Source organism: Lissotriton vulgaris, chromosome 7 (assembly GCF_964263255.1).
Source record: "Lissotriton vulgaris chromosome 7, aLisVul1.2, whole genome shotgun sequence".
Classification (NCBI taxonomy): Eukaryota; Metazoa; Chordata; class Amphibia; order Caudata; family Salamandridae; genus Lissotriton; species Lissotriton vulgaris.
In genome coordinates this window covers 681,195,094-681,209,208 of record NC_141695.1, presented here as the reverse complement: position 1 = coordinate 681,209,208, position 14,115 = coordinate 681,195,094, and the positions used below count along the sequence as shown (strand labels likewise).

The window sequence follows — 14,115 nt, the reverse complement described above, 5'->3', positions numbered from 1 at the left end:
CATTTACTTGTATCGTAGAGTGCCAGTTTGCGGACATACATATACACTTGAGATGTCATCCAGTCTGAGTGACAGGAGAAAAGCAAAAGAAAGACTACTAGAAACAAGGAAGAAAATGTTAGAACGGAGTGCTTCAACATGAGGAAACTGTTAATTTGGTCCCAAGATACACTACATCAAAGGCTATGTTTCACCAACAACTGTAATGGATTAGATCACCAAGTACTGACCATTATGGCAATCGCAAACCTTGGCAAAATGCCACTTGCCTAAGGAATTTAAGCTCTGCGGGAAAGTAACTAGCCCTAACAAAAGACTAAATAATATAATCTTGGAAGATTGTGGGAATTATGGTCAAAATGGAAGAAAGACTAGTGGATTTACTAGAAATATTTTGCCTTCTTTTGTACACTTGTACAAAAGAAATATGTATTAAAAAAAAACAGTCTACTCAATCAGCAATAGGGGAGAGAATGCTAATCACAATCAACGCAACAAACAAGTTACTTAATTTTGGTGACAATCTTTTTAGTGGATACCCTATATAACCGTAGATTTCTCACTCTGAACATTCCCCAGGCGTCAGACTGTAAGCTGAAAATTTCAAAGCAGTACCCTGCGTCAGTAGGCGGCATCATGTGGCTCCACACAGACCTTGTTCCGCTCCAGAAGAACAAGTTACTTACCTTAATTAATACCTTATCTCAGTGGTTCCCAAACTTTTTCGACCTGCGGCTCCCATGACCTATTGGGCATTGGCTGCGGCTCCCCATTCTGTTACATTTTTTGGAACGATTGGGGGATGTAGGCCCAGCCTCAGGAGTATTTCCATTTTCTCCCTGAAAATAACTGGGATGAAGCCGATGAAGGTATTAGTATCATAGATGCAATCCTATCCACTCCACTACTGAGCCCCATGCAGTATCAACAACAGATTGGAGGGACACTGGGTTGTTGGAGAAATGAACTGTTACTGCATTGTTATGTAGTGCTCTTTGAAGAGGTGTGGTTTTAGGACAGGTCATTCCTGAGCAGGGTTTGTGAGGCCCTGATAGGTACAGGAATGTTATTTCAGACCCTCGGTGCATCTGCTGTCTAGTTTTTTCTGTTTTTACACATTATTGCCTCCAGTCTGATGACCCCAGGTAACCCCTTGTCTGGCTTGCTCCCTTTTCACTCTTTAGGAGTGTGTTTTGTGGACATCACCTGTCTGCTCCTTCCTAACTCCAGACTTTGTGTTGTCATGCATGCTGTCTGTCTCATGTCTTCTGTCTGCGTGTTCTTGCATCTTGTCTCTGTCCTCATGCCCTCAGTCTGTAAATGCCTACTACCTGTGTGTCCCTGCCTCCTGACTATGTGTTCTGGCCTCCTGTGTGCGTCATCATTCCTTCTGACTGTGTGTGCATGCCTCCTGGAGAGGGTCTGGTACCTGCCAGGAGAGCCCAGGGCTCAGAGCTGAGGGCTCCCATTGATGCACCGCAGGATGCTCCTAGTTCCCAGTACTACACTCTCAGCATCTTTCTGGGTTTTGAGATGAGGGGAGCATGCATCTTGAACCTCTCTCTCAGCTCCAAGATGACATTGACATCAGTGCAGTGCCAGCTCCTCCCTGGGCTCCGAGATGTGTCCCTCCCAGGTCTCTCCCACTACACACTGTCCTTACCAATGTTTTTCCTGTCACCTTGGTTTGGCCACCTTTTTGGAATTTGATTCTTTTGGTTTAGGACTCCAAGTTCTGTTTCATCCGTGACATTAGTTTATTTATGGGCATTTGTTCAGACCTTTGACCTATGGTTTTTGCACTTTAGTTTCTGACCTGTGAGTTTGAACTTCGGCTTCTAACCAATTCCGTTTGCTTTCAGTCTTCTACTTCTTATCTGTGACAGTTGATTATGGAAATGTTAATTTATTTTATAGAAATAAGCATCAAAATATTAAATTCTTCTTCTGCAATCTCAATGATTTTGATCATCAACTTTCATTGATTACTGCAGATGTCATGCCTCCCTTTTATGAATTTTGAATACTTCAGATAGCCTGTGTATGTTTTTATAACTTAGCATGAAACTTGTATTTGTGAATTAATTCTTTTTTTCCAGGATAACAATTAAGCCTTGAGCATCGTAAATAACGTGGTTTTGACATTTTAACTGCAAACTACAGATTGAAATGTTTTTCAGCTGTGGGAGTGAAACTAGAGCTCTGTGCTTCAGAAAGACATGATTAACAAACAAATTTATGAACTTTCCCAAACTGTGTGTGGCGCCCCAGACTAGCTTTGACGGCGCACTGGGGTGCCGCGGCGCACAGATTGGGAACAACTGCCTTATCTGGTTGAGATGCTTTCTAGCTGTACATTCCTTACCATAGAATATTTTCCAGGCGTCAGTCTGAATCTGGAAATTCTTTAGCAATCCCCTTGTATGTCCGTAGGTGGAGTCGGATGACTCATCTAGCCATTGTGGCGGAATGTGCACGAATCCACTAATCAGAGGCATACACAGATTTCAGAAGAGGGATGTCTCAACGCTAATATGCCATTAACTACCTTAACATGAAGTTCAAATGCAGTCAGCTGCTTTTGCTCAATCTCCAAGCACGAAGATGCAGATTTTGCAGGCCAGGGTGCAGCACTCTGCAATGCAACTTGCTGCAGAAGATCCTCCCGAAGCATCAGCTTTATCTGAGGACAGAAGCTTATTCCAGTGAGTTTCGGTACCCCAATCTCTTGACCCATTCTAGTGCCACTTGAATGAGTTGGGCATGTTTGTTCCTGATCCTTGGAACTTGAAACAGAAGAGGCAGCAGCACAAATGCATAAAGGAGTCCTGAATGAGCCTCAGAAAGAACCTTCTTGGGAGCTCCAATGCGCTAAAGTGCTCAGGTTGTGCATTCTTGGCAGTGATGAAAAGACCAAGCCCTAGGTCTCCCCAATAATAGAAGAACCTTACACCACCTCTGGGTGTAACTGCACTTAAGAGATCAGTTAGGCGTCAGCAGCTGAGTTCACCAACCATGCCATTTAGACATCCCCAACGGGTACTTCACCAGCATACAAATTCCCTGAAGGTACAGTAACTTCCAGAGGTGCAGGCTTCACATAGGTAATACCAAGTAAACAGACCTTCACTGTGCATTCTAGTGCCACTTGTAACATTTTGGACTTTGCCCCCACAATCTGCTCCCAATATTCTTGCACTGGTGCACAATTCCATGCCAGATGTAGAAAGTCGGCCTCCTCCGCCCCACACCTCTCACATGAATGCACGTCCCGCAGCCCTATTTTCCAGAGTTTGTGTGGAGTGTGGTATACCTGATGTAGATATTTTAGATGTATAATTCGGAGGTTGCCATTTGGAGTGAGGAGCGTGGTAATCACACAACGAGATGACCACTCTGCATCTGTTAAACGGGTGTCTAATCCTACATTCCATAGTCCCCTAGCTCGGGATTCCTCCTTACTCATCTCCCTCTGCATTGCTCGATAAAGAAGGGCTACCATATGTCTACGTACAGGCTTCGTGATTATCTTCTGTAGCAGTGAGAATGTACTAGGTTCTACAGGGAAATCTTCGTAAAGCGTTTTGACCGATGCTCTAAGCCTGTGGTAGGTGAATTTAAACAGTAGTGTCAGATTTGCAATATTTGCCAGTTGCTCCGATTCTATAAATATCCCATTTACATATAGGTCCCCCATCGTACTAATGCCCGCTCGGCGAAGCATAGCCATACTGCCCGCCTCCTGGGTCACTGATATCTCCGGGTGATGCTCTAGAGCAGTGGTTCCCAAACTTTTGACTCCGGAGGACCCCCATTGAGTCAACCCAGGAAGCCGGGGACCCCCAAGCAATTTGTAGGATTTAATTTTAAAACATTATAACAGTAATTCGAAAAAATTAAACACACATGTGCACACAAAAGAAATACTCGAATTACTAAGGGTTTTAGGGGCATATTTACAAGCGACTATCACCATGGGAACATCAATTTTTGTGATGTTCCCGTGCCGATAGGGGCTTTGCCTTTTTTACACAGCAGCTTTAAGCCACTTAATGTGACTTAGCGCTGCCTTGTAAATAAGCCCCCCCTTTCACGCAATACTTAGCATGAAAGGGGTGGGCAGTGGGAGTTGCAGTGGATGTTCCACCAAAACACCGATTGATTTTGACACTGCCCTCTATTTACAAAGCCAACGTAAATAGGAGGCAGCATAAGATTAAGACCAAGGAAAACCTGGTCTTAACTTGGCGAAACGAGGAGAAATACATTTGGGGTTCTTCCATGATTCCCTTGTTATCACCCTCCAACAGGGCCTCTCATCTCTCCATAGCCCATCGGTCACATGTATTTGATTTGTTTTATAGCATCTCTTTTACCATTGTAGAATGTCAAAGCACTTTACATCACACACTTTTACAGAGACAATGAATCATACATGAAAATTAATGTTTAGAAAATGTTACATAAGGCAAAGGGGACTACAAGGTGTAGGATTCACATGTCATTCAAACTGCTAGGCATGTTTAAATAGTGCTTGGTTTGTTGAAGCACACACTCAGGATTCAGAACATAACACAGTGGTTTGCATTAACTTTAACAATAAAAATGTATTTCCATCCACATAAACCATTTTAGCAGCATCCAGATAATTATAGACTGGGAAAAAACATAAGTTACTAACTTGTACCATGCAGTTTGCACGCAGCTCTTTCATGAGAGTTTATAGGTTATTGTGCTAGATAAAGATTGTCCCTTATGAATTGCACAGTAACAAAAGAATTTCAGTAACAAAAGCAGTAACGGACTGACCTATGCACATAAAATACTGGTTTTCAAAATGTATGGTACACATTCTTTGCAGTAGGCATATTAACCTCTGTGCTACATTGGATAAGTCAAAGCTGCCACCGGACAAAACTCTCAACTCTCCAGCAGATACATTAATCACTGGTATTTTCGTGACACTTTTATTGTTGCTCATACTGCTAATTTTACCAGGAACTTTGCCGTGCTTTTCAAACTGCTGCTGGGGGACCACCTGGGAATGTGCCACGGACCCCTTGGGGTCCGCGGACCACAGTTTGGGAAACACTGCTCTAGAGGAAGAGCCGGTGCGTACAGTGGTGCTTTCCCCGCCAGGTTACCCAGTTTACTCCAGGCCACTGCCGTGGTCTGTATCAGATTCATAGCTGTGGGCGAAAGGTCCAGTTGGTGACCTAGCAAGCCATTAACCAGCGGGGTGGGGTGTGCTATCCATTCCTCCACCGTTAGATGCCGCAAATATTTCTCAGGATGGTACCAATAGTGGGCATATTGTGCCTGCGCACAGAGATAGTATAGTTGGAAATTGGGAGCGGCAAACCCACCCTTATCATAGGGCATGGAGAGGGTTTTCCAGCTTATTCTAGACTGTTTACCAGCCCAGACCAGCTTTGTTAAATGTCCCTGAAGTGTTTGGAAAAAATGCTGTGGTAATATGATCGGTATATAATTAAACAAGTACAGGAACCTGGGCAGTACCACCATCTTCACTACAGCTATTCTGTCCGCCAGTGACAGTGGGAGCCCTCTCCACCTTTCCACTGGAGTGGCCAGCCTCTCCAGCGTGCACCCATGGTTAAGTCGGAGCACCTCTGCCTTCTCATTGTGTATCCAGATCCCCAAATATTTGGTTGCCTCTCTCTGCCACACCAGCGGGAATTCTATCTCTCCACTTTCTGTAGAAGCAGTTAGCGGTACTATCAGCGACTTAGCCCAGTTAATTTGTAGGCCGGAAAAACTACCAAAGAGGATATATTCCCGTAGCAAACTGGGCAGATGGACCAGCGGGTCTCGCACATATAGCACCATGTCGTCTGCATATAGGGAAATGCCCAGCTGCCGTTGGAGAAAGCGTAGCGCAGCATCTGCATATTTCTGTCTGACCTTACATGCTAGTGGTTCTAGTGCAATGGCGAACAAGAGGGGGGAAAGCGGGCACCCCTGCTGTGTGCCTCACCCTATACGCATTGAGTTAGACAGCTTGCCATTGACGCGAATCTTCGCTGACGGGTGTGAGTATAACAGTCGAATCCAATTAACAAACAGGCGGGAGACCCATTTTCTCCAATATCGCGAACATATAACTCCACTCTACCGTATCAAAAGCTTTGGCAGCGTCTAATAGACCAGCTGCCGCTTTCATGTCTGGGTGTAGCGTATTTATCAGTGCGAAGATGGTGCGAATATTATGAGAGGTGGACCTTCCTGGGATGAACCCAGCTTGGTCGGATAGCACCATCGTTGGCATTAGCGGGGTTAATCGGGTGGCTAATATTTTTGCAAGGATTTTAGTGTCAATATTAATCAGTGATAGAGGCCTGTACGAGTTCCATCTGTGTGCAGGCTTATTTGGTTTTAATAGGGTAATGATCAACGCTTTGTGTAATGTTGGGGGGAGGATACCGCTCTCAAACACCTCATTGTACATTGCTAGTATGTGTGGGCTAATCAGTTCACTATAGGCCTTGTAAAATTCTGCACTCAGGCCATCAGGCCCCGAATCGCCTCTTGCACATCTTGTACACTGATAGGCTGAGATAAATATTCTCTATGTCCGTCCGCCAGCCACACCAACCCTATGTCCTCTAAGTAGGCTTCTAGGTCTTCTTTACTTCTCCCACCGCCGGAGGCATACATCTTCTTAAATTCACGCATAAACATGTTCACTATCTCTTTGTTATCATAGTGTGCAGTGCCGTCATCATCTTGGATGCGTGTGATGGTAGGCTGCGTTTCTCTAGTGAGGAGTTTTTGTGCCAGTGTGTGACCCACTCGTCCACCCTCCCCATAGGCTCTAGCCATACTTCGCTTCGCCACATAATTAACCTCGTCATGTGTGTATTGATCAGACTGAACCAACTGTTCTTTCAGCTTTGCCAATATCTCATTTTCACCTGTGCACTCATACTCGCGTTCCAATCTCTGCAATTTCTCCTCCAACCTTTGCAGTTGATTCCGTATATCTTTGAGTATGCCTGCTGTAGTTCCAATACATATCCCTCGAATATTGGCATTGAAGGCCTCCCACAGCGCTCCTGCACTCTTTACAGACCCCACATTGATAGTAAAATAAGACTCCACTGCCTCACGCACTGTCTCTTGATAAACAGGGTCCAGCAACGCTTTAGCATTGAATCTCCAAATATAGTCCCCAGGGTCATACCGTGGCACCACCATAGTCATCAGCACCCATTATGATCCGATAACGTCCGGGGCATGTGCGTGAGAGCACACCCAGCCATTGGTTTGTGTGCTTACTAACCAGTAATCTAGTCTGGACCAACTGGCATGGATTGTGGATATGTGTGTTGTCTCCCGTGCTTCCGGATGTCATACTTGCCATACTTCCTCCATACAAGCCTTCATTTCCCCCTGTGCTCTTACATGTGGCTCAGTGGTGCCAGGCGATCTGTCAACCGTGTGGTCTAACACTAGGTTATGATCTCGGCCCCATATTACGTGCGTTTCCGCTAGCTCCCGAAGCACCCCTCTCACTTCTCTGACAAACTGTGGGTCATCTATATTTGGCCCGTACGTGTTTAGCATTGCGACCTTCTTACCTTGCAACATTCCCTTCATCATTACCCATCTGCCACTATCTCCTGTCTGTATGTCTTCCACTGTGAATTTCGTCCCTTTTTTAACAAGTATCATTACCCCGTGCGCATATGCAGAGTATGATGATGCTGCTACTACTTCAGCCCATTGTTTACCTACTCGTTCCTGTGATTGTCTGGTGAGGTGCTTTTCCTGAAGCATCGCTATGGCGATATTATGCCTTGTGAGGAATGCCAATACCGGTCTCACCTTTCTCGGGTCATTTAGCCCCCTCACATTCCAGATAATCATTTTTATTGCATTTCTTGTCTCTCCTGCATCAGGACTGCACTTTATTGGGCCTCGTCGCTGTGCATCATCCATCCCGCCACTTCTTATTCTGCCCCCGCTCTTTGATTGCCATGTGCCATAACCAAACAACCCCCTCTCGAACCCCTTCCCACCCCTCACCCACTCCCACATCCCAAACATGCTGGAGAATAATCGTCCCCCATTCCCCCTCATCTTTCCCTCGCTCAACTGGGTCTTAACAAATTGCTGTGCGAGTGACACGTACAAAAGAGTTATGGGGATCACCCACGGGGTTGCTACCTAGAGGACAGATTCACAGCTCCCCTATTTCAACCCCCACGCCTTGCAGGGGAAATGTTTGCTTACATTTTGCCACATGTTAACCAATTACCAAGTTCATTTTGACTTATACATATAATGCATGCAGACATCCAGCTGCTAGCTCACTCTACATCGGATGTGTGTCTGTGCTCCCATTTAGTCTCTTCTGCTCCCGACCTCACTCCTGAGCGTGTAGCGTTTTGAGGAAGTCCTGCGCGTGCTGCGGATTAGTAAAAAAGTGGGCCTTACCCTCATGCATGACCTTAAGCCTAGCAGGAAAAAGCATACCGTACGACATGTTCATACTCTGCAGATTCTTCTTCACCTGTGCGAACTTCCTTCTACTTTCTTGAACCGCTACAGTGAAGTCCAGGTAAATGGAGACCTCTATGTCAGCAAACATCACCTTCCCTTTGTCGCGAGATAGCCGGAGTATGTTGTCTCGGTCTCTGTAAATGAGTAACTTAGCGATTATCGGTCTTGGCGGCGCACCTGGGACAGGTCGAGCCGCCAAGGATCTGTGAGCCCGTTCCACAATAAAGATTGACGACAGTGCTTCTATCCCAAACGCCAAGATAAGCATCTTTTCGACATAATCTTCCATCCTTCCCGTTGCTGTCGATTCTGGGACACCTAGGATGCGTATGTTGCTGCGTCTAGATCGCGATGCCAACTCCTCGTTTTTGGCTGCAATGACTCGGAGGAGCCTGTCCATTTCTGATGTTTTGGATGTCCTCCAGGTCAGATATCCGCTTTTCAGCTTCATTGTGGCGTTCATGTTTCTCCGATTTGTGCGTGAGGTTATCTAGCCTTGTGGACATTGTGTCCATTTTTGTCTCAATGGACGTGAGGCTACTTTGTATGCCCAGCAGGATACCTTTCAAGTCTTCTTGCAGGGGTTCCGTTGGCGGCACAGCGGTGGGCGTATTTTGTTTTTCCATTTCAGCCTGCGTTCTGACCGACCTGCGAGATTCAAAGCTGATCTTCGGTTACTTGTTGTCCGTGCGACCCATATCCCTTTTCCCCGCTTCCTGCTTTGTCGCCCTCGTCCGGGCAGGGAGGTCGCCGTTGACAGCTCTTGATATGTGTAAATGCCTGCCTCCTCCTTATTTTAGTGCATCACGTCTTTACCGCTAGGGTATATTTTATTGCTTGCTATGTCTCAACTCCTCCGGGCCTTTATATCTTCGCAGCGGGGAAAGTAATCTCCACCCTCGTGCCTAGGTGTTGCCTCCTGATCGATTAGCACGCCTTACGTTGTTCGCCTCGGAAGGCCAATTCTAGCCCCGCTACACGACTGCCACACCCAGCCTTCGCCGCAACCCCACGTCGCAGTCGCCGCTGTCACCAATGCTCTTGTTGTGGCCAGCCACTATCCCTCTCAGCCACGTGCAGATCACTTCAGTAGTAGCACCGTTCACCTCCTCATCAGGCCTGGATATAATGCTCATTCTGCACTCACGACTGTCCGCCCATGTGTTTCTATGTGTGCCGCCGTCTTTGCATTCTAAATCTCTGTGGGGTGTCTCATGCACTGTGCTCACGCCGCACCATTATCACCTTGGGCACTGCTGTTGAAGCTGCTGAATTGCACCTCAGGCCCCTACTATATCAGGGCTCTGTAGCCACGTTGCTCGAGCGTTCTATGTCTTTATGGCCCCTCACAGCCTGTAGCTGCAGTGTGCGTCTAGTTCTCCGCCATTATGCCTCCTTCCGCGTTCCGACGCAGAGTCCTCCATTTTGTGCCTGCCAACCCATTGTGCCGCTCCCAGGGTACTTTCACTCACCCCTCATTGCCGCCGCCGTTGTGTGCTTCACTGTGGCTGCCTCTCGCGTTACACTCCTTTCCGGTGATAATCCCGGAGCATTAGATCTTCGGCGACCGCTGTCTCCACCGGTCCTATCTGCAACGTACGGCCTCTCCCAGCCCAGCCAGCTCCACGGATGTACCCACAGCTGATGCAGCGATGGTCTCGAGCAGTTCCGATGCCGGAGCGATACTCAGCTGTTCCGCTGCTCCCGATGTGGTTTTTGGACGCGATTTATAGCCGTGAACATGCTATTTTCGGCTCTTTTCTTCCTCGCTGCGCTGGAGCCTCACAGGGGAGCCGCCATCTTGTTTGGCACCCTCTAGCGCCCCCCTTGACACCATTACTTGATAAAGGGAGTAGAGGGTTAATGAATAGTAATGGTGACTCGAGGGAGGTGAGCAGGAATGCTACTATAAGTCCCCCCAAGGCAGGTCTTTAATAACACAGTAGTAGGTAGGGATAAACCCAATACTCCAAAGTCAAACAATCTCAAAATGTATCAACCTTCCACCGGAGTCATGTCCATACGTTGTTGTATTGGTGGGTGTTCCCGTATTGAAGGCTAATATGACAAACTTATTTACAGTTGAAAAACAAAGTTACCCATTGGCTGCACAACAACCGACCCCTCCCAATAAATGTGGATGGGAAAATACTGAATGTACGTAGAGTAAGTTGGGTTTGGAATAGAGTCAAGGACATAGAGGAAGATTGCATTATTGTCAACTTCAGGGACAGGAGGGTGGTTGGTTGTTTATGCAATGGTAATGATCAAAGTAAAGGTAGTGATATTTTCACGTATGACCTTAATTACTTTTACAGGCAGAGTCCCAGGATGTTTTTCAACTGCAACCCCTTTGTAACACAACATGGAGGGATGATGGGTGGAGTTAGAAGTAATTTCCCAGTTCCCACCTTTAATCGCTTCGATGCGTTATATGGTTTAGAGGGGGTTGACTGACTGGTTGATCTTGGAAGGTATAAAGTACCTAGGAATGAGAGGGAATTAGTGGGCGCTGCTCATACAAGCAGCATGGTAGATGCCCAAACTAATCAAAAAAGGCTAACATGTTGTATGTGCCCATTACCCCCTAATACGAGTCCCCCTGGTGTCACCACCACAAGGAACAACGGAATGGTCCCCCTTAAATATACTGGCCAAACTGAAGATTTATCTGGGCCTATCCAAGGCAAAGACCCAGTAATCACAACTACCACCCTTATAGGATCTAGCACTGCTATCAAACTAGCCTCATGGAATATCGCGGGATTACAGAGTAAAGTTACATCTAGTGAATGGTCCTCCTTTGTTGAGGACCTCGATATAATATTTCTGCAAGAAACCTGGGTGGTGGAACAGGTATTCTGGGAGGGCTATGTAAACTTTTCAAAACCTGCTGTCCGGGGTGCTACGGGTAGACCTAAGGGGGGTCTGACATTGTGGGTCAAACAGTTATCACTTCAAATTAGAAGTGGTTGCTATTCATTCCCAGGACATTCTTATTGTCAAATTGTTGCAGAGTAATACCCCTGAAACTTTACTCATCAATGTTTATTCAAGAGGAACACAAGGCGGGAAGGCATCAAACACAATAGCATGCTTGGATGCTTTTTTAATAAGTCACAGGGGTCATTGTAATATCATATTAGCTGGGGATTTTAATTGTACATATGAACCACTTGATGGTGAGGATTTGAATTTTAGTCAGGAAGAGGACAAGCTGTGGTCAATTCCACCACTTGAACTCCCACCCATTAAAAGGTGGACGGGTGCAGCCCTTCAACTTAAAGTATTTTGTATTGAACATGGGCTGCGAGCTGCAAATGTCCGCACGACATCGGACAAACTAGGTAAGTCTACCTATTGCAGTGGGACGCGCTCCAGTCGTATCGATTACTTCATCATAAATAAGGAGATGTGGTCAAAAATGTTAGATATGGTGGTGATAGTACGGCCTGAAAGTGACCACAATCCCCTTCTAGCAACATTAAAGATTATTGAAATAGATGCAGTGGTAGAGCCACCACCCCGTCTTGATTTTGTAGAATGCCATCTAACCAATGACTCAAGACGTCTTAAATGGGCTAAGGTGGCACTAAACCCGGAGAAGTTGCAGGAAATTAATAATTTAGTAGAGAAAACCATAAATAGTCTACAGTCTGATGTCGAATTGGATGCATATTTGGATAATGTCGGCCAGGTTCACAAGCAATTTTTTAATAAACTCAAAAGTTTTCTCATGGTAAAAAAATAAGAGAGTGTCTGTATTACCCATTTCCAAGACCGCAGTTTGGTATAACTGAAACTGTCGAAAAGCTTATCGGTCATTGGCGACAGCAATTAGGAGTAAAGGACAGGCCACTATTAGGGAGAAGAGAAATCTCTTCAAAGCTAAAAGGGAATGGGATGAAGCCCACTGGGCCGATTTACTTAATGCCTGCACAGTGAGAGATATGACAAGATTCTGGCACCTGGTTAAATGGGGGAGTGGGGAACCTCGGAACGTCCCAGTTAATCATGTGGAACCCGACCATTGGGTCCGCCATTTTAAGGACCAATTTGCAAGTGATTTGGGTGCCCAGGTTGTTTGTCTTGCCTTCCTCCCCCCGTTGCTGTGCATTACAATAAAAGAAGTGGAAGTAGCTCTCCTCCAGATACCCAGGGGTAGGGCTCCTGGATTTGACTGTATTCCAGCTGATCTTTTTTTGCAAAATCTTGAGTCTTGGTCAATTTATATTCAACCACTCATGAATGCTATCGACAGGGGTGCAGCAATTCCCAGCACCTGGTTGGGCTGTCATTCTTCCAATTTTTAAAAAGGGCGATCGCTCCCAACCAGGTAATAAATAAATAAATCGTAAATCATACGCTCTTATATAGCGCCTTATCACCGTAAGGTCTCAAGGCGCTTGCTTTGGGAACTCAATTACAGGCCAATAAGCCTGATTGACTGCATTCAAAAAGTATCGGCCAGGGTGATTCTAGGAAGAATACAGGCCTGGATGGACGAATGTCATATCGTTTCTGACTTACAAGCGGGGTTTCACCAATGTGTTAGCACAGTGGACCAAGTCCTAAGGTTCATTCTTATTCTTTGGCGCGTAGTTACCCTGGGGAGAGGCACTATCTATGCTGCATTTGTTGACAAGGTCCGCCTTCGACCTAGTCCCGTGTTCCAAGCTCTGGCTCTGTTTTTTTAAGTTGGGTATGCCATTGGACATTTTAGGTTATATTATTAAATTACATACGGATAATTATGCCCAAGTTAGAATGGACATGGCAGGTAATACAACCGAAAAGTTTCTGGTGGAAAAGGGGGTAAGACAGGGGTGCGTTATCGCACCTACCCTGCTTTCAATATACATCAATGGTGTCTTGAAGTATTTTGATAACTATCCTACTGACGTCCCCAGCTTAGTGGGTTCAAAGATCCCTCAACTGATGTTTGCTGACGACACCCTGATTTTATCTAAAACAAGACAGGGCCTTCAACGTGCCCTCTCAAAGTTTGAGGAGTTCTGTGCAGACCATGAACTGGTTGTCAATGTTGACAAAACCAAGTTCATGGTCTTCCAGAACTCAAACAAGGTCGTCGGTAGGGTCAGTATGAGGGAAGGTGTCTTAGAGCAAACACACAATTTTTCATATTTGGGGGTAACCATTGATAAGAAGTTGACTTGGAAACCCCAAATAGACGGTCTCACAGTAAGACACGTCCAATTGTCGGGTGCTTTGTTAAAAAAACACAGATGTTCCCAAACCAAACCGATTTCACCAGTATTACAGATATACAATACCAAAATAGGTGCCTCCATCCTCTATGGTGCCGAGTTGTGGGGTCATTTTAACTTAGACTCTCTAGTGATGGCTCAAAATAAATTTTTTAGATCCTTAATAGGTCTCCCTCAATCCACTCCACTGATCCCCCTGTACTTGGATTTGGGATGTCATTCGATTAGGGACATAGCAAGGTATAGACAAATCGCATATTGGAGACGAATTTGGGTGACTCCAGAGCTAGACAACTATGCCCAAGCTGTATTGGAAGTTAGGGAGCTGGATGTAAACAACAAGCTAGCATGGTTTAGGTGT

General features: G+C 45.8%; 1 protein-coding gene across 1 annotated transcript in view; it reads right to left on the bottom strand.

The window, feature by feature from the left end:
- The window catches only part of SUZ12 (SUZ12 polycomb repressive complex 2 subunit), a 910,103-nt gene that overhangs the window by 536,931 nt on the left and 359,057 nt on the right, over positions 1 to 14,115 (bottom strand). The gene's annotated exons all lie outside the window — the stretch shown is intronic.